Here is a 25,344-nt window from a genome sequence, read left to right as displayed (position 1 = left end):
CCTCTAACAGAAATGAAGGAAACCCCACAACTCATTTTATGCAATTTTAAAAAATATTGAAATTACCTAACAAGTCTTCCAACAACTCCAGTACAAAAATAGTTAACAACACAGCCCTTCATCAGCTTATAGTTTTTAATAACTAGTCTCACTTTGTGTCATCCAATATTAAATAAGTACAATAGATCTGATGAATATATGAACAAGTCATTAATGCATTCAGTCTCTCATTGATTTACATACATTACCTAATCTTATGGTGTCAGTCATCACAAACCCAGGGTAATAAGTCTCATCTATGCAAGCAACATTTTGCACAAGGCAAAGTTCCTGTCTTTTATCTAGAGATCATGCCACATCAATAGTTATAGTGAAATATCAAAAGAATGCACATAAGTTATAACTGTGGAAATTTAGCTAACAAGCCCTCCAAAAGTGTAATGGAAAAAAATATTTACCCCATACCCTTCATCTTCTTATATTTAGTCATCATTGTCATCATCATCATCATCATCATCATCATCATCATCATCAACCCCCTTATTCCCATTTACTACATGTGCTTGTGGTGTCATAACTGTCACCATCTCTCTTGATTCAATACCACTCTCCTACCTTTTCAACAGTCATGTCTGAATGTTACAGGTCTTCTCCTACACAATCCATCTATATCCTTCCTGAACTCCCTTGTTTACTTTTGCCTTCTTAGTGTCTGTCTCAAATCTTCTTCACCAGATTGCCTTCTGCTTTCCTGCTCATTTGCTTGAACTATTGTAATCTGTTCTCTTTCACCTTCCCTGCAATTAGAGCTACTTGGCTTTCTGCTCTGATATCCTTATTTTTTCATTTGTGCCACAGAGTGCATCCAACCACCTGTCTCAGGCACTTCATCTCCATCATCTCCAGCTTCCTTAACTGCTCTTCCCTTACTGTCCAGGTTTGTGCACCATGCAGTAGTACTGGTCAGAGCAGTGTTTTGGCATTCATCTGTCATACACCACCCTGACACTCTGTGCCAGCTGTCTGCAGCCCCTCTGATTCTAGCTTTAACCTCCTCATTCTGACTTCCTGTCTCTTCAACCACTCCTCACAGTTCTTGAAGCTGTTAACCCGCCCCACTATTTTCCCTTCTATTTCATTTCTAAGCTTCTTCTGATTTCCCCATTTGCTGCCATTACAAATGTCTTATCTGTATTCAGTTTCGTCCCATGTGCCTTCAGTTGTGCATTCCATTCCCCTATCCTTTGCTGAAGTTCTTGCTCGGAGTCTGCCTGTAATTCAATATTGTCTGCATAGAGCAACTTTGTTGATTTGTCCCCTCTGACCTGTTTGCTAATGTAGTTGGCAATATGAACAGCTGTGGCTCAGAGCTCAACCCTGGTGCACATTCACTCCCACTAGAAACCCCTCTATGAGAATGGACACTCTTCTTTGTTGAATCCTCGGGCCCTTGTATATAGCCTGCACTAATTCTACCAATGTTTCAGGGGCTTCAAACCACAGCAGGACTGCCCAAATCAGCTTTCTCGAGATCTTGTTACATGCTTTTGCCAAATCTGGGAAGTCCAAGTTGGATTCTTTCTCCTTCTCTAGCTTCTTTTCATTATCTGTCTCACTGCAACCACTGGATCAGTTGTGCTGCATCTTGACCTGAATCCAAGCTCTTCAACTCCCATCTTATTTTCTATTATTCTGCATATTCATTTATCAATCACATTCTCGAAACATTCATGCAGTGTAACAGTAATTTGATACCTATGTACTGTCCACAGTTGCAGATGTTGCCTTTATTCTTGAACACTGACACTAGTATGCTTATTCTCCAGTTTTCTCTCCATAATGGTATGAGTACCCTCAGGAGCCATTTCTCCCCTAGCTTGCCCAACATCTTCATCATATCTACTGTGACCTCATTTGAGCCTGCTGATTTCCCTAACTAAATTTTCCTTAGTGATGTTCTTACTTCTTGGAAGGGTAGGCAACTCCTCTTCTTTTGTTATAAGCTCTGTCTGGGGCAGTAAAGCTTCTGGGGGAGGGTTTCTTCATTCAGAAGTTGCTATAAAGTACTTCTTTCATCTGCCTTTGATGCCCTGTAGACTGGTGAGCAGGTTGTTGCTGGCATCCCTTATGAAGGGTGATGGACTATCTTCTTTATCTTTTTGTAGTTGCCATGCAAACTTTGTGCCATCTGCCAAGTCACTTGCGTGAACCTGATAGAATGTCCCTGGCACCTTGTTATTTGCCACTGCAACTATTCTCTTAGCCTGTTTGTTAGCCAACCAGTATTCTTTTTAGCCTGGTCCATCTTTATCTTCCACTTTTCCTGCACTTGTTCTTTCTTTTGATGGCTTCTTGAACTTCTGCATTCCACCTTCAGCTTTGCCTGTGTATATTTCTTCCTTAACTGACTTAACCGCTTATCTATTCCATAGTCCTCACATAAGCTGTTTTGAGGTGCTGCCATTCTTCTTCATCTCTACCTATTTCCTCTTCTTCCTGAAGTCTGAGAGTCTTGAGTAATTCCTTAAACTTTGGTGCTTTCTCTCCAGTCAACATCCATGTCTTCAACCTGGACTATGTTGAACTTAGAGCTCTGTCTGACCTCTGTTTGCAGCTGATTGTGGCAACCAGAAGTTTATGCTGAGGGTTGACTTTTTCACTGAGGATGCCTTTGCAATCCCTGATTCTACCCCTGTGCCTTTTCCTTACTAGGAGAAAGTCTACCTGAGTTGCATGTTGGCAGCTGTTGTAAGTCATCTTGTGACTGTGTCTCTTGCCAAACCATCATGTCATTTGCCAGACAGGAATCTAGAATGTTCTCTCCTTCTTTATTCCTGCTATCCCGTTGTCTCATGTGGACCCAGGCCATCCTCATATCCTGGTCTTTCTGCACCTTAATGTGCATTCAGATCCCCCATTATCAATATCAATTCATGTTGTCCTGATTTATCTTGCAGGTCTTGCATCTGCTGCTTGAATGCACTCTTTTCCCCACTACTACAACCCTGCTGTAGGGCATAGGTGAAGGTTATGAGTAGTTTGATTGGAGTCTGATTGCCTCAAGTCTGTCACTAATTCTGATGACCCCCCCCCCGCCTTCTGAAGCTTATCCGTCACCACAGTTCCCATATCTATTCAAGTCTTTCCTCCTCCTGAGTAATAGTACATAGCAGCATTGCATCATCAGCATAAATTAAGTACAGTAAGTCCTACTTATGCAGCTGAAATGTAATTCTGTGCCATAGCATTGTATTTAGCCCTAATCACTCTAACTACATTGTCTAGTTTTCTTGTGTCATTTATAAAAAAAAAAAAAAAGAACAAAAACTCTCACCTGTATAACCTTTATTTTGCACAGGGCAAAGTTGTCGTATTTAATATAGAAATGATGGCACATGGCAGATCAAAGTTTGCAACCAATAATAAAACTGCAATACATAATTTCCCATTATACTGCTCAAGATAAAGTTGCAAGGGAGTTTGCAAATATATTAATATAGAGAGATATAGATAGATATATTTGTATACGTTTACTGTCAAAATCAGGAATTACAGTACTGCGAGTAATTACTTACTCGTAAATAAATGTCAAAAATTAAAAAGTTATTTAATCAAAATGCCGATAGTGGTAACGTTGATAATTTGTACTTTGATATTATCAACATTACCCGGGTTACCTTGACTTCTGGTGATTTCCTACTAATGTTTCATAGGGAAGCAACCCCCCTGTGGCCCCCACACTCCCTGCATACTATATATATAAACTCCAAGATCGCACTACAGTGAGGAATAGGGGAAATTTCCCATTCCTCACTGTAGTGCGGTTTCCAATCACAACATCAACCTCATATGAGCAAATGCACATTAGGATTCATGACAGTGGATTCAAACATTTACAGATCAGTGTTACAGAAACTTAGAACCATACTTTCTACCATCCAAGTTTTATTTAACTGTTATTCCACATTTTTGATAATAAATATATATATATATATATATCTATATATATATATATATATATATATGTATATACATATATATATATATATATATATATATATATATATATATATATATATATATGGTCTACCTGACATTGCCGACATTTCAAAATGCCGACAATCATATGGCCGACACCATATGATCGACATTTGAAATGCTGACAATGCGGAACCGGCATCTCAGTACAGTGCGGAATGGAAAGATTTCCATTCCTGCACTGTAGTGCGATCTCGGAGTTGGTATATTAAAGTTATGGGGGGTGTGGGGGGACGGAGCCCCTCATGAGGGGTGCAGGGCCCTGCTAGCAGTGCAAAGAAAGTTTTTTTCTTTCTTTTTTACGGTCTACTTCCATTATCAACATTTCAAATGTCGATCATATGGTGTCGGCCATATGGAAGTTGGCATTATGAAATTTCGGCAATGTGAAGTAGATCCATATATATATATATATATATATATATATATATATATATATATATATATATGTGTGTGTGTGTGTGTGTGTGTGTGTGTGTGTGTGTGTGTGTGTGTGTGAAAAAAGTATGTCTTATTTGGCAGTGTAGCATCACAATGAACTCAATTCTTCTCTACAACCACACCTACAATGCAATGTCGTGGTAGATACTCACCAATGATTTCCATACAACTGCAAAACATTACATGTAATCAAAAACAACTTACCTCTACAACAAAACAGCTTCAATTTTACGTTATGGTTTCACTATTACACTACTTGATTTTCAATGTGATGCATTCTGTCTCAAGAACTAGTTGACGACTAGCCGTTCTTTGAAGTAAGACACTATTACTAATGCATTTAGCATGTACATACAGTACTGTATGCATTGATTTAGGCAGTAGGGCATTGTGGGTTTAGTCTTTCATGATGTCATAAGAGATTTTCAACTCAGAGAAAAATATTCATGGGCCCAGCCTTGACAACAAAATGAAATATAAAAACAACACTTCTTTCATCAAATATATTACCGCTATATAATTTGTTGCTGTATATGGTAAGGAAGTTATATCCAACTCCAAAGATTTGTTACTTACACATGCTTTAGAGCATGGTTAACATACTTTATGAAGGAAATACCAGCACTTTTTTCTGCTTTATCACACTGTTCACCAAATCATAAAACTTTACAACAATACTCAGAATAATTGTTACAGAGCTCATATTTAAAGTAGTTTCAGCAAGTAATAATAAAAGGCAATCTCCATGGCAAGTTAGTAGTCAGCTGAAAATATTGTAAGGAGAAAGAATATTTACTTTGTTGCAAATTACATGTCCTATGTTAATCTAGTGATAAAGTGCATTGGCATACCTTCCATTGCCAATGTAAATAAACCTTTGTAATAGGTACAATCTCCATAGCATATACAGTATTGAAATTTTGAAGAGTTTGAGGCAAAAACTGTTTTTTTACAATTAAATTATTGTTAAGGAGAGCCCCTTGAATACTGTTGAAGACGAAGAAGAATGACATCATGAAAGACTAAACCCACAATATTCTAATACCTACATTATTGTATAAGCTACTAGTTCTCTTTACTAAATGCAACAACAGCTGAGTCTTACATCGTAGTAAGAGAAACTGTTGTGGGCGGAGCCAAGACAGCCAACTGAACAGCACCATTTCAGAACTCCACACTATTTAACCTATTATACTGGGGAAATCTTGTTTTCAAGTCAAGAATTACAGCTAATTCTTTTCATTTTCATCTAGTCAACTGAAACGTCAAATCTTGTGAAGATCTGTTAGTATTTTCCATTCAAGCTATCTTGGAGAACTTTGGGAAAAGAAAATGAGATCTTCTAAATAGCTACATACAGACTCTTCTTTCAAAAAAGACTTGCAATTGATCATCATGTCATTCATATAAGACCTTTCGTTGAAAATGGATGGATTCCAGGAAAATCTAGACAATTTAAGAGAAAACAGTATCAAAGAAATTGATATATTAAAGGACTTGATTCAGCAGCTACAAATAAAATACTCCAGCATAGAAACAGTACTTTTCAGACATGGGTAGAAGACTAAAAGAAGAAGAATTAAAAAGAGAATTTCTTCTCAGACAAATATCTGGCTGCAAAATAAACCGGAAGCAGAGAATAGAGAAAGAAGATGCAATAGTGGAATTTTTGTCTTGCTGGAGAAAACTGAAGGAAAAGGTATAATTTCATTTTTGTCTTCTTGATTTACCAAATTCCTTAATCTATAAGAAGGGCTTTCCTATGGCATTAAAAGGGTACATCGTTCAATTGGAAAGCCAGCTTCTTCCAGTACCCCTACATCACCAAGATCAACATTTATAAAATGCTTTTCATTTTTTGACAAAGAACATTTCTTAAAAACAGCTTGGTAAAAGGCTCAATAGCTGTTGTGCTAAAACATATTCCAACGAAACACAAGAAACCAAACTGCAAAATCTCAAAGAATAAGGCACCACACCTGGAACAACAAATTAATTTATTATAAAGTGCTTTTCGTCCACACCAAATAGCTGAACTTCATCAGATACAAGTACTTCATTCACAAGATACAGTTTAAATAACCCTCTCAGTACGTCCCATGACATCCCAACCCAGTAAGTCACATGACATCCTAGCTAAAATTTTAAAGTGCTAGTCACATCTATTTAAGAAATAACAGCATATCTTTAAAATGACCATGTTAATATTTCTAAAATCCGCAATTACACTAGTTAAAACAAAAATATGATAAACTTCTGTCCAACAATTTAATAGAACAGTGAGTATGAGTATAAAACTTAAAAATGTAAAAGTATATTTAGGGGAAAGGTCCCCTAGTACTATCTCATTAGATTTTTCAATTTCAAAATACACATTAGGGAACACATATTGTTGAGTCCTGGGTGGTTGTAGACATTTAATCGAATTTGCCAAATTATACTATATACATGTTCATAGACTCTATCCTTAAGCCTTCTTTTTGTTTTGCCTATGTATAATGATTCACACAACCGACACTTAGCTAAATAAACCACCATCATAGAGTTACAGTTGTGTTTCATTCTGCATGTTATCTTATTATTGCTCACTATTGCTGTGAGGCCCACGTCCATATACCTACTGTAATGGCTATTCCCACATTGCTTCATTACTACATAAATTGAGTTGAATTTAGTATTTTGTTCAAGCAGATTCTTAAAATTTGTAGCTCTTTTCAAAACTAATTTAGGAGAAGGCCCCAATTTTGCGACTAATTCCTTGTCTTTCGTGAGAATATTATAGTTTTTGCAAATTATATCTCTAATGTAGCTAAAGTCTAAGTTAAATGTTGTGACAAAACCTAGACTAAAGTTACATTCTGAAGCAAGAGTTGTTGTTACTACATGTATTGACTCCTCTGACTGTATAGTATCTTGGGAAGAATTGTTTATAGCCTTAATTATCTTTAAAATTGGCCTGTAAAAAACATTATGCCTTTTGGGGAACTTGGCCAGGGATAAGGTGAATATTTCTGATTTTTTTAATATATTTGATCAGAATTTGTTAACATCATCATCAAGTATGCCCATAGACCCTTTGCCTTAAGCTTTGCTCTGTTTTCTCCACATGAAAAGAAAAACAGTGCACACACTAAACTAAATAAACCACCCCTTTGTATGACAAGTATAATAACTGATTGGTATCAGTTGTTATCTTAAACTAGAAATACATAATTGTATTGCACTCTCTATCATAGGGCACTGAGGGCACATACCACATTTATAGGTGCATTTTTAACTCTTTTGGTGGTTAATATTCTTGCTCTATTTTCAAAAATGTTTTTCAAATTCAATCGTCTTTTAAAACTAAACATTAAAGGATTTGAAAAAAAACTCTTAGCCAGTTGGGCATTGCTGCAAACAAATTCCAATATTTGAAAATAATTTTCTGAATTTATTTAGTGTCCTGGCTATAGTTTAACACCAGAAAATGGTCTTGTATGGATTATAAAGCCACAAGGACCAAAGGAATAAAGCCATTCATTTAATGTATTAGAGCTTTTCTCCCCGGGTCTCCGCTGAAAATGGATCTGTGTCCAGTCGGACTTTACCAGTCAACAAATGTAAAATAAATAAAAATAAATAAATAAATGTACATCTGAAGACTTCTACGTACCTTAAATAATCTTGTTGTATATTGTATGTATATTTGATTTTTTAATTGAAAGAAGTGATTTCAGACTGACAACACTGTTAGGTTACTGTAGCATCCTCTTCTATACTTGAAGCAAGTATGCCTTGGTAGTAGTGTTTCAATGGCTCATTTATATGTGACAATTTTCTTCTTCAGCAAAGGCTCTTGATTTTGCCTAAGACTGAGGTCAAGCTGATAGGCAAATAATTTTCAATTGGTGTTTTACTGCCATTCTACTGAATGGAATTCACATCAGCCTTAATCACAGGGGCAATTTAATAAAGCCTACACAGACTTATTTTCCATGTAGGCATAGTGGCACACTGCTTACCTGAAAGTAAGCAGGTTTGCGATCCAGTAAACAGTGCTGTGGGGCGTGCACGAGCATGCCAAAACGGAAGTGTCCACGGTCTGCAAATCACCTCATAAGCAGGTGAAATACATGCAAATGAGGGTGGTAGAGCAATCCATTAAGCAGATAATCAGTCCTGCAGACCCAGTGTTGGTGTCTGAAATGTACAGGGAAAAATTCCATGTACAGTGTTTTAAACAGAGAACAGGGACTGTAAAAGTGCAGTAAGAAGGACAGAAATACCACAGCAGACACAGATATGTGCAAAACTATCCACTGCTTGTCCAAAACCTAATATAAAATAATTTAAAATATTTTTTTAGTAATAAAATCTTGTTTGCGAGGAGAGCAGCAGTGTGCAAACATGCTGTTAAGAAGAAAAAAGTTTTAAAAGTATAAAAATGAAAATTAGTAGTATGTGACAGTAATGCATTATATGACCCTACGTGGAATATGTACAATGGTAGACTGCTGTGGTTGCTAACAAGGCAGGGCCTGGAATAGTGTAGTTTCCAGGTTGTTTGCATGGTTCTCTATGAAAATGAGCTGGGGTTATTGAATAGCAGAAATGGGTATACGTGTCCACAGATCCCATCCGTGCAGGCAGATAACCATGTTGGTGTCCACAGAAGAGGTAGCTGACATCAAAAGGAATGTATCCATATTCTTTTAAGCTCATTGGAGCTCAGCAGCACCTGTTTGCATGGTGGGCTGCTGTACTCAGCAGGGGGCATATACAATGTCTGTTAATCTTTTTTTACCTTCGGGACATGTATTTCAGCAGGTTTGAATGTATTTGCATGGCTCACCGTTGTGCTGAGCATGGCCTGTCATGAGGGCATGTACAATAGCTGCTGAGCAGTGTTTATCTTTGTGGTAGGTGTTTGTGTGGTGCGCTGCTGTGCTGAGTGAGGAAGGCTATTAAAAAAAAACTGGCTGAGAAAAGCAATGAGCTCTTAATTACTGATGGCCCCTGTTCCACTTGCACTAGGGCCATTAACATTCCTTAATGTACTTGGCAGGTGGAATGCATCATAGGTAGTCAATCAAAAAGGTTGCACCTACATCAGAGTATTATAAAGATTGCAGAAAACCTACAATCTGATGTCACCCCCATACTCAGCACCACTGGAGTACAGACTTGGAACTTTTAACTGAAGAAGTGCTAGGAGCTGCTGCAGGTCTGCTGCAGTTATGTGCTAGATGCTGAAGTCAATGTTGCTGCTGCTGCTGATGACCATAGGCTTATACTGAGAAGGAGAAGAGTGTTCAGGCCCAGGGTAACCTTCCAGGGGCTACAGGAGCTGGAGATTGTAGAGCACTACAGGGCAGACAGGGACATTCTACAAGAACTCACTGAGCTTTGCCAACCTCAGCTCAGACCCAGGGCCAGCAGAGGGGAACCCATCCCAGTGGAAACTAATGTATATGTAGCTCTTAGGAAACTAGCTATGGGTACATTCCAAAGACCAACTGGGGACATGATGGGGGTCTCACAGGCATCAGCATCCAGGGGACTCCACCAGTTCCTGGATGCCATGCTACCACATGTCATTGAACACATTTATTTTCTCCTCACCCCTGAGGTCAGGGGCATCAGTATGCAGCACTTCCACCATGTAGCATACTACCGAGGTACTGGGTGCCATACATTGCACTCATGTACACATCAATGCACTACCTGTTGCGGAGGGTAGAATCTATGTGAACTGCAAGGGGTACCACTCCATCAACTGGCATGTCATGTGCAATGCCCAGGGCATTATCATGAATGTGTCTGCTGGCAGCCCTGGCAGTTATCATGACTCCCATAACCCACATGGCCATTTACTGGGGGATGCTGGCTATGCACATCCAACCATGGATGATGACACCCATCAGAAACGCACATGCACCCACTGAAGAATGCCATAATGATGCACACGCACAAAAAAGAAACATCATAGACCATGTGTCTGGGCTGCTGAAGTTACGGTTCCAGTGGCTCGATGTATATGGTGGAGCCCTGCAGTACAGTCTCCAGCCACATGTGCACACATGTTCACAGTATGTGCCATGCTACATAATATAATCCTGAAGAATCAGCTGTAGTAGGATCAGCAAAGGGAAGGGATATACAGCCCCCCACCAGTGCCTAGGTAACCACAGCCACACCCACAGGGGGACTCCTAGGAGGAAAACCCTGAGGTTGTCCCTGTAGGCAGACATAGGCATGCCCAGTATGCCCCGGCCTTGGCCAAGAGACAATGCATAGCACATGCATTGACAACCTAAGGCCCTAGGGACTGACATCTTACTCTGACTTGCATACATATTAGTAAAAATGATGCCAGCCAGTCCACACAACCTGTACCTCACCATGTATTGGCTGTGGACTGCATGCATCAAACAGAGTCAGCCCCGAACTACAGGTCTGTCAACTGCTGCATTCGCACGGTAAGTCACACAGCTACTCACCACTTGTATGGGATGCTATAATATGGTAGCATATGTATGGACCTGCCACATGTATGCAAGGGAATATAGTGGGCTACTGGGCTACTTGCAGAGATCTAACACCTACTTTGGACAACAAGTACTCTGTCCAATAGAATGTGCCCCATAATATTCACTGGACCACATGTCTGGAAACCCCACTACATTATTCAAAGGAGAAGCCAGACAGTGGGGTCACAGAATGGTCACACAGCTGTGTATGCCAGCAGAACATGGACTGGTCGTCCCCCACCCCCAACTCATTAGTGTACCCATATAACTGCTGTAGCAGTATATTTGCAGTGATAGATCAGCAGACCACCCAGTTCCAGGGCTGTGACACAGAGACACATTCTATGTCTCATGTAATGCATGGGCGACAATGTATATGTCTGCATGCTGTTGATTGTGTGATGAATGACACATCCCTGTCTGGCAGCTTGTGTGCCTCAGTAGGCTAGGGACATGGCTGATGGTGTTGATGGTTTGAATCTGGCAGTAGCCACCACATATTTTGCATTTGAGGTAGTTGTATGGCGGTATTCCACAAACTGTCATAACCCCTCAATCTGATACTGCAGGAAAGCTGGACAAAGCCAGAGTAAATTGGTCGACAAAGGGCCAAACCTACAGGCAGACATTATACATGCTCTGAGTAACCTAGAAGGTGGCTAGTATAACAACTTGTTGCAATAAGTCAGATTAGCTGCATGGTGTAAAGGCCATCACTTAAATGTCTCAGTAGTTATAACAATTCAATGACTGTAACCAAACACAGGAACTCTGTAGATAAAGGACACTAGTGAAATATAGGCAAAAAAGAAACAACCACTGCCTTTTAGTGCTTTCATTCTGTTTAATTAGAACTTCTTCAGAAATACAGACACTCCCCTTCAGACAACTTAAATACCATTTTAAAACAATCACATGATCCCAATGGCCAACCACAACATATTAATAATGTCCTATTAATAAATGCAACATATACATATATGCCAATACTAAAATAATATTGCACATAATAAAAAATGTAATTATACTAAAAGGGTCTATACCTAATATATATTCATTATTTGCATGATAGATATAGTTCTTTGACAGAAGATGGAGGGTTTAAAAATAGACGTGTTGGCTTTCCCTTTGCCCATTTTTAATGAAATGTGGCTCATTAGAGACATTATTAAAGACAACTGGAAAATTTTATCTGGAACTTTTGATCTGGTTCAAGTAATTGGGGAAAAATTATTTCCACTTTTAAGAAAATACACAATATCAAAAATATTTTTGAAAGAAACATCAGTAAAAGCAATGTCAACTCCGTTACATCAGGTACTTTCAGTTGTGAGCATTGCAAACAATGTAGATTTATTAGCAGATCACTTCACTACACTTTAAACACATGAAATACATATTTTGGGCTAAAGGTATATATTGTTGCCAGAACAAATGTGTGGTTTATGTTGCAAATTGTGATTCATGCAGTAGTTTTTATATTGGGAAAAACTATTAGGACATTAAACAAGAGAATTTATGAACATGTACTGGCTGTTAAGAAAAAGGACATGAACAATGCTTTGGCTAGGCACGCGTTAACATGTCTGGATTTCAAAAAGTTTATATTTTATGTTTTAGATAAGGTGAATGACAATTCTTTATCTGGTGATTTTAAAAACCTACTTGAATGCCATGAAAGTGCTTGGCAGATTAGGCTTAATGCAGATCATGCACCAGGCTTAAATGATACCATCAATATAAAATGTTTTTTACAAATTCAAAGGATCTATTAGGTATAGACCCTTTTGATATAATTACATTGTTTTATTATGTGCAATATTATTTTAGTATTGGCATATATGTCCATTTTTCATTTATTAATATAACATTATTAATATGTTGTGGCTGGTCACTGGGATCATGTGACTGTTTTAAAATGGTATTTAAGTTGTGGGAAGGGGACTGTCTGTATTTCAGCAGAAGTTCTAATTAAACAGAATGAAAGTGGTAAAAGAGAGTGGTGGTTTCTTTTTTGCCTAGATTTCACTAGTGTCTTTTATCTACTGAATTCAGTGACTGAATTTTACAGTATAGTACCTGAAAACCACAAATGTATGATGAACAGAGCAGACATAAGGGGCAAAATGCTGGATATTCTGCAAAAACATGGACAGGGAGAGGTATGAAGACTGTCACCCTGTGTGTGATGTTACATCATGTACCACAGTCATATCATACCTCTCAACCTCTTAGAGCAAGAAATCTGGCCAAAGCTATGAATAAAAGTGGGACAAAGGCCCACAAATAGAGACAAGTTATTGCTCTTACAAATGTAGAATGTTGATAGAATAGCAGCTCATGCATTAGCATGAGTCTCCTGATATATATGGAGTCCGAAATTCAAATGTATGTCATTATTTATTAACTTCAGCCTTCAATGATATGCCACTAATTTGCCAGAAAACTACAATGTAATGTAAAATGGATCAAAAATATGAGTCAAATATCTGGACAGTCTGTGAAGCTTTGTACAGTTCTGAGGTATGAGTCACATATTAAGGTCAGCAAACAGCCTGGGAATACCTTGGACAATATCAGGGAAGTGCAATAGTGTGGTAACAGGTACAGAAGCTAAAGGCCTGCAGCACATAATCCCGGACTGGAGTATAGGTAGCCCTGGCCAGGAGTCACTTTGTAAGCACTGACAGCCACACTGGGCATGCTCCTACACTTAGCTAACTTGAGCCTAAGTCTTTTGCCTCTTCCGCCCAAAGACCTGCTATGTGGACATACGTCTGTACATACATACAGCTATGCATACATATGATAACAATATATATATATATATATATATATATATATATATATATATATATATATATATGTTCTCTACATATACTGTATCTATATAACACATTTACATAATGTATACACACAACAACAGTTAAGGAGACATTCCTGTGATGCATATTTATAGAGATATGTGTGGGGATGTACGAATGTCCCCACATACCCCGGAATGCTGGGGTTATCCGCACTTACACAAAAGATCATAGGAAGTTACTAGGCTATTGACCCTGAGGCCCTTATAAGCATAGCCAAGAGTTTAGCCCATGTTTAGATAAGTCAGCACCCAAAGCCTCTGTCCAGTAGGGACACATGTGGAATCATAGAGGTGTATTTTCTGTTTCCCATCCATTTATCCAGGTTGTGCTTGAAAAGGGATAATGAGTTACTCCGCTTGATGTGAAGAGGGAGTCTTTTCCATAGATGGGGGAGTCTCTGGGACACAAATCTGTCCTGCCAACAAGTCCTATTGATATCAACAGACCTGGTTAAGGTTGCACGTGTGGTTTACTTGAGTGGAGCTTGACTTGCAGATATGCAGCAGTCCCATCAAGGCGGGGTCTGAGATTGCTTTGTATGCCAGACAGAGGTCACCTCTGAGGAGTCTATATGAAACAGAGTAGAGGGACAGAGCTTTTAGCCTATCTGTGTAGGGTAGATGTTTGAGGCCCTGGATTCCTCTGGTAAGGAACTCTGTGGTCTCTCCAGCTGCTGCATGTGTTTTGTGAGGTACATGCTGAAGGAGGCACTGTACTCAGAAATTGGCCTTATAAGGGAAGAATACAGGGATGTTATGACCTCCTTGTCACTGGATGAGGTACTCTTACTTATGAGGTACACCATATAGATAGCTTTCCATACAATGGAAGCAACATGGTGGTCAAAAGTCAGGTTGCTATCACCCTGGCTGCCCAAATCCATCACAACTGATTGCATGCTTAGGAAATTGTTATTAATGTGATAATATGTGGGGATGTCACTCTCCCCAAAAGGGATGATGATGCATTTTTTGGAATTTAACTTGAGGCCATGTTTCTGGCACCAGTCATTTGTTTGGGTAAGACCCTGTTGGAAGATGTAAACATCACTTGGGGAATTGATGACCACACCCAGCTTGCAGTCATCTACAAACCTGATAGTCATTGTCCACTGGTTTTGGCCTGCACCTCAGAGAAGTATATCCCAGATAACAGAAGCCCGCCCCAAGACCTATCCCTGGGGTATGCTGCTCATTATGGGTCTACTGCTTGAGGTGGCTTCCTCTATTTTGATTTGGTGGGTTCTATCAGTGAACCAGCTTGCTATCCATCCGATAACATATGGATTGATACCTAATTGAGAAGGTTTGTCTACTATGCCCGAGTGCGGAATAGTGTCGAAGGCCTTGGCCAGGTCAAGGTAGATGGTGTGCATCATCTTCCCCTTGTCCATGGCTTTGGTGACTGTCTCAAAGAAGTCACCCAGATTTAACAGACATAACCTCCACTTGACAAAGCCAAACTGTGTGGAGTCGAGTCTTTGGAGGTTGCCAATGTCCCTGTTAATGAGGTCCATGATAACCCATTCCATGGCCTTGCAGATCAGGCTAATTAGGCTGATGCGTCTATAATTTCCCAGTGGACAAAGCCGGTACTCAAGCTTTGGTTGAATAGGGTGCCTAATGGTGTTGCAAGTTCACACCTGAGTTCATGCTGGATGCAGCCTGGGATGTTATCGGATCCCATGGAGGCTGCATTTTTTGCCTTTGAGAGGGCAGTGATGACCTGATGCCCAGATAAGGGGAGGGGACAGGTACTGGGAATGTCCTAATTTACTGATGGGGGAGACAGAGGGGTGAAGTTTTCATTGAATCTGTCAGCCAGGAGGTTGGCTATATGTGCAGCATTTCTGTATGTGGTGTCCTTGACACCAGTTCTGAACAGATCCTGGTGCTTCCTTTCAATTGCAAACAAATGTGAAGAAGGCCTTATTATTGTCCCTAGTAGATGTGGCCAATTTGGACACAAAGTTGGCTTTAGAGGATTTCACTAGTGCTCTTATTTGCTTTTTTAGGCTAAGGAGAGTTTGCTTCCAATGGGGCATCTGCTCCTTCTTAGTCCTGGAGAGTAATTCTTTTCCTTTTGTTATTTAGTTTATTTATAGTAGATGTCCACCAGACAGGTTTACTCTTCCTTGCGGAGGATGATTTTGTCCTGTCAGGTATTCCTGATTCCATGCATCTATATAAGTGCTTGTATAGTACTTTAGTGTAGATTTGGACATTGGTGCTAGTTCCAATGGAGGCGGATGGGGCTGTGAAGCTGTTTATGTCATCCCTCAGAGGTTGTAATCAGCTTTGGAGAAGGTTTTTGTTTGACTCTAGCTAGAGGGTGGCCAAGGGAGATGCTGACTTCGAAAGTGACCACATTATGGTCAGATCTTACCAGGGAGGATGATACTGCAGGGGTGCTGCAGTAGTTACTCGTGTTAGTTAATACCAAGTCCAAGATATTATCACCTCTTGTGGGGGCATCGACTAGCTGTTCCAAGGCATTTGCATTGATATAATTAAGGAATCTCTGGGCATTTGCATTCTGGCATGAGCAGTTTTCCAATCTATGGTAGGGTAGTTAAAGTCACTCAGGATCAGGGTAAAAGGTTGAATCTTGATCGATTCAAAGAGGTCTAGATAAGTGGAGTGGGCATCCTGAGACAGATTTGGGGGCCAGTAGCTATCTATGATTTCAATAAGGGTCTTGTCAATGGTTAACTGCACCTGGAGTGTCTCCTGTGTATCATACTGTTTTTCCAGCTTGGTGGTGTGAGTGTCTTTAATATATATTGAAATTCCACCTCCTTTGGCTTTGCTGCCCATCGTTTGGGGTCTGAATGTATGATAGGATGAGTAACCAGGTAAGGCTGCAGTGCTCTCTGCAGCTTTGAACCAGGTTTCTGTGACTGCACAAATGACAACATCTTCCAGGGTTAAGAATGCTTGGAGTGAGTCCAGTTTCATGTTTAGACTCCTAGCATTTAGCAGCACGACCTTTAATTTGCATTTTGTTGAAACTTTTATGTTGGTTTTATCGACCTCAGGACTTTTCCTAAAAAAGACACTATGGTGGAGGCAAGAGCCTTTGCCAGAAGCCTGATGCGCAAATGAGACAGATGCAGGCTATCTCTAGCAAAGCATCATGGTTTGTTGATCATATCTTCCCAGGCTGTCGGGTACTGAATCCCCCCTGGATTGACACCAGAAACTAAGCCAATTGTTAAAGTCAGTCATTTTCTATTTGTCTTGAGGCATCATTCTGGGTGATGGTAGAATGCTGCTTAAGGCTAAGGACATACCTGCATGGGACACATATTCAGTGAGCTCAATCATCTCTCTCTTCATATAGTCCAGGGAGGCATGTCTCAAGTCATTCACTGCAAAATGGACAGTTAGCTGATGGGACCTGACCAAAGCCACAACTGTACATAATCCACTCACCCACAGACCCCTGTGCCTACAGATTGTTACCCTGTGGACAGACACAGGTATACAGGTGGTGTAATGCAACAATGGATGCAACATGTGCCTTGGACAGGCCATATTAGCCCTGGCCACATGTCCACTGATCAAACTGCAAACGGACACATATGGCCAGATGGGATACTGTACACATAGCAGGGTTATAACCAGGTATCTCACTCCTAGGACAGTAGATACAATAACAGTACCAAGCAGTATCACTGTGCAGGCCACACATGCTGTCTAACACAAGGCTACTATGCGTACTCCATAAGTACTCTGCCTGCATCCGCATATGCAGCAGACACAACCTGTGGCGCATGTAATAAGTACTGTGAGTTGTAGTGTGTACTGAGAAGTAAGGGTTCTAATCTCACATCATCCAATGTGTGTGTGTGTGTGTGTGTGTGTGTGTGTGTGTGTGTGTGTGTGTGTGTGTGTGTGTGTGTGTGTGTGTGTGTGTGTGTGTGTGTGTGTGTGTGTAAATATATCCCCTTACAGTGCTATGGACATTCCCACATTGACTATCTCCGTGTAATGGTGTGCATTTTATGGCCCTTTGACTGGCTGCTGGCCTCTAAATTGCCTTCCTCTACAAGACCTGCTGATGTCATCCACCTTAAGAGCACTGGTTGACAGTCTAATATTAGATGAACTTTGTGGCGCATGTGATAAGTACTGCAAGCTGTAGTGTGTAACAGTATATAAGTAGGGGTGTGTGTGTCTGTAAATATATCCCTTTGCAGCACTACAGATATGCCCATCTGGCCTATCTATGTGCAATGGTTATGCATTTCAAGGCCCGGTGACTAGCTGCAGGCCTCTACAGGGGCCTCCTTTAAAATGCCTACTGGTGTCATCCACCTTAAGGGTGCTGGCTGACAGACTGTCAGATAAAGTCTGTGGCACATGCAATAAGTACTGCAAGCTACAGTGTGTAATATTAAATAGGGAGGAGCTTTAATCTTACATCACCCAACTGTGTGTGTGTGTGTGTGTGTGTGTGTGTGTGTGTGTGTGTGTGTGTGTGTGTGTGTGTGTGTTTAAATATATCCCCTTACAGCACTATGGACATGCCCATATGGGCTATCTTTGAGCAACAGTATGCATTTTATGGCCCTGTGACTGGCTGCAGGCCTCTAAATTGACCTCCTCTACATAATCATAACTGAAGCCCACCATCTTCTAGATTTCTATGTTCAGAAAACCCAGGTGACATGTATTGAGTGTAGCAAATCTTGTCACAAAGTATAAATGCATGATTACGTTGACTGCCCCCATTGTCCCTGATACACTGTTATACACATTTGCACCTAGGGAGCCATGCATGTATACTGCCTTACCCTAACAACAGATGTCTGCTGTGCTGCTGTATTGCCTCCATGCGTCCATTGTTTAAGCCCTCAGACACCAGGAATGGACACATACATGGGTCCATGACACACCTGTAACTCTACCACCAGTCTAACATCATGCAACTAAGTTTGATTTGTAGTCATGACACATGCCAGCATACAATACTTGTAATGGCCCACAACAAGTGCCATGGCAAAAAAATATTGCACTACACAAGTAGATGTAAGATAATATATTCACCCTGTGCATCAGACACATATGTGCATTTCCCTGCATCATTGTCACTAATGGCAGGGATCATCACATGCACAGGGTGTGGTGTGGGGGTGCCAGAGGCCTATGCTGTGCCAAACAGGTGACAGCATGTGTGTGAGTCAGGAATGGGTGCGGGTCAGATGGGCCATGGAGAGGCATGTCTGTCTGTTGGTGCCATCCATGCAACAGTGGTGTCTGTGTGCTTGCACACAGACAGCCCAGGGCTAGCCCTACACATGTGTATATTAGACAACATCTCCAGCCATGAATACGTGAACTGGCTCTGCCAGGAATAGCACTGGCACCACCATGGCCAAGGTCGGATGATGTGACAGTACCTGACAATGACTGCATTATGCTGGGCCTGTGTCCCACACGGGATTGCCCAGGACCACGTGCCCATGGTTTTCCATGTCATGGTGGGGATAGCACACTTCCCTCTGTATTGCTGTAGGTACTGCCAATATGGGAGCGTGTCTGTGCATGGCAACATGGACTCCCAGCAGATGGTGTTGCTGACCTTCATCCACATGTCTGACTCCCAACTCCAACCAGATGTTCCAGCACAGGCATGGTGCAGTCAAAGACAGACACTGTCTCAGCCCACCATCTATCCTTGACAGCAGGGAATTGATCCAGGGTTCAGACTGTGCTGAATCTATCGCCATAAACATCCATGTGGTGTTACTTTCAGAACTTGCCTGTGCCTCCATGATGGACCAAAACATGGAGCGAGTGAACTGTGATGTGACACCTGCAATAGGTAGTAGATGGCCAGCAGTACTCCTCCTACAAGCACCCCTGCCAATCTGCCTGTGTGGGACCTTGCCAGCTCTCTGGCTATGGCCAGTGTCTACACTCACTGAAGCCAAAGCCATAGTTGTCACACTGCCCTGTTCAATGTGGCCACCCTCTGACTGTCCACTATCTGTGGCCTCTGGGGACTGGATATGTATGGGCATACTGTCTGTGTGCAGTGGCAATGAGGGCAGAAGAGGGATGTCAGCCTTTGGCACAGATTCAGCCACTGACAACCACACCTGTGCCTCACTATGGCCACCATCATCAGCAGCATCTGATGAGACACTGACATCAGGTTTTGAGGGGGACCAACTCCAACCACCCCGATCACCTGTGAGAAGCAAAACAACAGCAGTACCTTACTACCTGCACTAGCATGTATGGTAATCTACAAAGACTTATACAGATGAGGATACACAACTGCAGTACAAGTTCCACATCTTCACATCTCTGCTCCCATGCATAACAGACAAATTCACAACAACATACACAGACAAGTCAGGCCCATTATAACATGCACATCAGCTACATCCAGTTAATGTTGCCAGTGAAATACACCTGTAAGGTATGCAATATGACAGTGTATGTGATAGACCTAAACATAACACCCAGTACACCTATATTGAGAATACTATCACTGCCTTAGATATGTACCATGAATTTGGGCATTTACCCCACCCCATTAATTATGGCTTTGTCCTGAGTTCTTGCTGTAGGAGGTTGACAGGTATGTTAGGCATAGCTTTCAACTAAACAGGGACAAATGTCAATAGACACAGGGACTTAGCCAGAAAACACCATGGACATTCAGGGTCAGCTTTACAGTGTTAGAACTAATTATGTGCAACATGGACAGAATGAGAGGAAGTGTTACAATACATTGTTTGATGCTATAGGGGTATACAATCTCCCTTATTGTCACTATGTTCTACATGTAATCCACTAGCTTTTCCACAACAGCTAACCATTGTAGGTGGGATTGACAGTGAAAGGCCATTGTAGGTAGGATTGACAGGGACAGAGCTGAGATGTGATTGAAATCATGGACAGGTGAGAGGCATGAATGTAGATGTAGAACAGCAGAGTTTCAATGACATGTCATCACCATAGATCTAAGACAGGCTTACAGCTGTAATACTTATCCCCCATACCTCCATCCCCCCATTTGCATCCTGTTATATGTAGAAATCTATTACATACCTGGTGGAGTGCAGTACTCTTTTGCTGAACTTTGCTTCAAGTAATCTTTTGATAACATGCTCTCTTGTGTGTGATAAGTCTCATACAGACCTGTTCCCCATAACAAGCTGCTTGCCTTGGTAAAGTACTAATCATTAGCAGGTAATTGCACCTGCACCACTCTGTTGCTCAGAATTGCTAATTGCAGCCAAAACAACTGTATTGCACTATCATTTGCCAATGACATGCCACCACAGTGCACTATATAAGGCCTTCATGTAGGCCTTGGCCCCCGTCTTAGTTTATGAGATGGACATTACTGAGGTGTGGAGACTACAGCATCGCAGAGGGTAGGTACAAACACCATCCACTGTAGAGATTTATGACATATGCCCACAGTTTTGCCTCATATGTGTGGTCAGTGTCCCATTCTATTGTGGTCATCTGGCAGTGCACTGGCAATCATTGTGGGCTGAGGTCAGTAAGGGAAGATACATGTGTGTGTCATGCTGCATACCCATCAGCCTATGCATACTACTGCAATAGCTGTTATTTTATCAACATACTATCTTTATAGGGGCAAACTGTTACACATGTCCTTATCTGTGGGCCTTCACCCCAATCCCCATTAAGTATGGCTGTGTCTGGATACCTTGTTCTAGAGGGTTTGGAGGTATGGTATGTTTGTAGCAGCTACCTTTACATACAGCTGTGTATGCTTTAGGCTGCAGCTGCTGCTACAACACATAGGGGGAGTGTGAACACTCTGGTAGATGTAACACATGTAATGGTGTCAATAGTGTCAGGCTTGTCATTATGACAGAGCCAGGGCAAGGGTATTCTATACAGTGCACTCAGGACATGTGCTTAAGGTACATCTATTATCCAACAGTACAACTAACAGAGTAATAGGCAACATATAGTTAGGCTATATGGATATGTGCATTGTGTCTCTGCCTGCAGGCCTTTGTCGTGCAAAACTGGGTAGCAGTTAATCAAGTAGCAGTAACCCATGGGGAGTAAGATTGCATGACTCAGTTATAACTTGCTGTCTTCACAATAATGTAATTGAAATGCGACACAACACTGAATTCGAACCCAGGACTGTGTGTGGCAAAACGTACTGCATGCAAGGCATTTAACAGACTGAGCTACTGAGACTCTGTCAAACCATTTGTATTTGCAGGATATATGTGCAGATATACAGGCTGTGAGAAACATTTCCACTGTCATGAGTATATGCGTGGCTTTATATGGTTTTATTGCTGCACCAGAGTCCCAGTTGTACATGCAATTTACCATTGCTGCCTTAGCAGGTGTCTTACCACAAGTTGCTAATACATGGGCATATATACCTGCTATCACAGGCCTCACTTACATCTATTAGTTTGTATCCATTATTATTTATTGTCCCACCAGACTTCAGGGTGATGGCCATGGTGGTGGTGCAGCTGTTAGCATTGTCACCTCACAGGAAAGGCTCTCCAGTTTGATTCTCAGCTGGAGCACCTTCTGTGTGGAGTCTGCATGTCCTGCCTGTGGTTGAGCGACATTTAAAGACATGGATGTAAGTGCGTGTGTGAATGGGTGTGCCTTCTTTGAAGGTTGGGCGCTGGGCTGGGAACTTGGCATCGTAAAAATCCACTACCAATCATAAGTGGGCCAGTGATCCACTGTGGTAATCCCTAACCAGGAAAAGCCGAAAGACATTGCTTTTATTCCACCAGAGTCCAGGGTACACTCCCGTTTTCACATTAGTTTTTAATTTCAGTTACATGCATAATTTCTTTAAGTAGCAAGCAGTATGTTTTGCTGGAAACACATGCTTCCCCTAGACCCTGTGTAGCATGATGTGTATTATGTATGTGGTGTGTTATAGTAGAGAGGGACCAGGGTTTGATACTTGGCAGAGGTGTTTATTTTCTACATGTTAGTAACACTGTTTTTTATATATATATATATATATATATATATATATATATATATATATATATATATATATATACACACACATTAAAGTTCATTTAAGCTGAACTAAGGGCAAAATCTTGCAAACCCACACTAAAAATATAAAGAAAATAAAAAGGGGGTGATAGGAAAGTGGTGAAATGGGGCAAGCAGAGGAAAAACAATGTGAAAGGCAGGTAGGTATGTGCAGGATGGGTGTAGGGAATGACCATAGTTATCCATTTCTTGACAGCAACAACTGTGCATTTTGATAGGTTTTGTAGATGAATTTGGACTCTCAAACCCCAAACAGAGCGGTGAGGACAACATAAATGTGTTGTCAAACCAATTGGACTAAATTACTTGTGTCCAGTAGACATGTGTGGGAAATGAAGAGCTATTTATGAGGCAATATTTTTTGTGGGGCAGGTGCCCATTTTTTTTAAGGAGAGAGTGGAATGCTGGGGAAGCGGCATAGATACATGTGGAGAGGTAAATTGGGTAGGAGAGGATGCAATAGCAGGCAAACAAGTCAGAGAAGACAGGGGCAGTGTGTGACACATGTAGGGGAAACATCTTGGATGGGGAAGGTATTGTAGAATCAGAGTCGCATGTGCTTCCAGACAGCAGCAGTGTAACTGACATCCCCACCCATGGACAGTCAACACTGCTCTTTCATTGCCTCGAATGTGGCTGTACTGCTGGCCGGTTGCCAGGGGCAGCCTGCCCAACCAGGTTGGGCAGGGTGCCCTCAATATGACACAGGTAATGTTCATAGGAAAGATGAATGATCCTGCACACCATGACCGGCAGTTCCTGTTGGATGATTGCAGCTCCTCCATCACCGCTTCCAGGGGAAGCTGGGCCCCATCCCCTGAGGCAGTTCCACCCAATGGTGCAGGTGGTGCAGGGTTAGTGGAAGGGGCACCACCAGCCTTTGAACCAGATGTGCTAGGACCCAGTGCCATGGCCAGTTGAGGCAAGGTATGCAGATCACTGGGAGCCAGCCTACCCAGATGTGATGTGGTGATGGAGGTATAGCAATAAGTATAGGTTAGCTATGAACAAACATAGTTAGTAATAACAGCATGCCAGAACAGTGGAAATAACCCAATTTCATGTCAGTGCATATTATGTGAAACTCAACAATACATGCCAGAACAGTCAGTATGTTAACAGCATGCCAGTAACAGTTACAACATAAGCCCAAGAAAATAGGCAATTCAACAAGATATGTTCATATGCAACCATTATAATACATAACATTAATAATACACATGCCCAAAATACAGTTCGTTGAACAACATATGTGAATAGTAAACCATAATTAATGGATAACAATAACAATGAAATGAAGATAAGGGGTGGAGAGAGAGAGAGAGTAAAACAGTCCATTAGTAGGGTCTGTATTAGAACATCGAAGAGGCGTTTAAGCGAAAGCCTCTTCGTCGACACATAAAGACAGAATGCACTAAAGCTCAGTTGGTCAAAACTGCAAATTCTTTCTATGGTAAAGAATTTGTTTGCACACACACACACACACACACACACACACACACACACACACACACACACACACACACACACACACACTTACAAACTTAACTATGTGGGGGCTTCACCCCCCCCACACCGCCCAATGTGGGGGGCTCTGCCACCCACACACCCCTAACTAAATATACCAACTCTGAGATTGCACTACAGTGGAGAAAAGAGCAACACTGTGTAGTTGGCCAACTACATCTTTGCCCTGTAAAGTATTAATCGAACTGCTTAAATGCATTTTGATTAATACGTGTTGCTCATTTGGTGTTCGCTATTACGTTTTGATTTTGTAATATAGACTCCATTAGCACCAGTATAGGCTATTTACTTGACAACAGTACTACTATCTTCTCTGCGTGTCTGTCCTTTATGTGTATAAGTCCCTTATAGCTGCTGTAGTGAATACAGACCTCTCAAGCTATTTGCATGGGACAGTATGGGCTAAGCAGGAACAACTGTGGGTACATTACTACACAGAACAGTGTCACATCAGGTGGACTTATATAACTACCAAGGTGTACTGTGCACTGATGTGGTGATACTTTGCAATTTAGGTAATCATGACAATGGTAATCCTGTGGCAGATGGATTATGCACTATTAATTACATTACATGACAGCATGACACTTGAAAGACATGTATGTGTACAGTACAGACCCTAAACAGCTATCATGCCTTGCTTGGCAGACATGGGGATAGAACCCAATAGCAGTGACTGCAGAGGACATCTGCATGGAATGTATGGATTGGCTGCAGAAACATTGAACAGACACTCCAGGCATACAGACATACCAAGATTACACATTTCATTGATTTCATATTTTATTATTATTATATTTATTTTCTTTATGTTATGCTATACTTTCAAAGTCTTGCTAATGATTTTAACAGTCTGTGACATCTAAACACACAATTGTTTACTCATAATATGGACTACCTACATTTACC

Source organism: Protopterus annectens, chromosome 2.part0 (assembly GCF_019279795.1).
Source record: "Protopterus annectens isolate FY-2018-M chromosome 2.part0, PAN1.0, whole genome shotgun sequence".
Classification (NCBI taxonomy): domain Eukaryota; kingdom Metazoa; phylum Chordata; order Ceratodontiformes; family Protopteridae; genus Protopterus; species Protopterus annectens.
Note: the sequence above shows the minus strand (reverse complement) of the source record.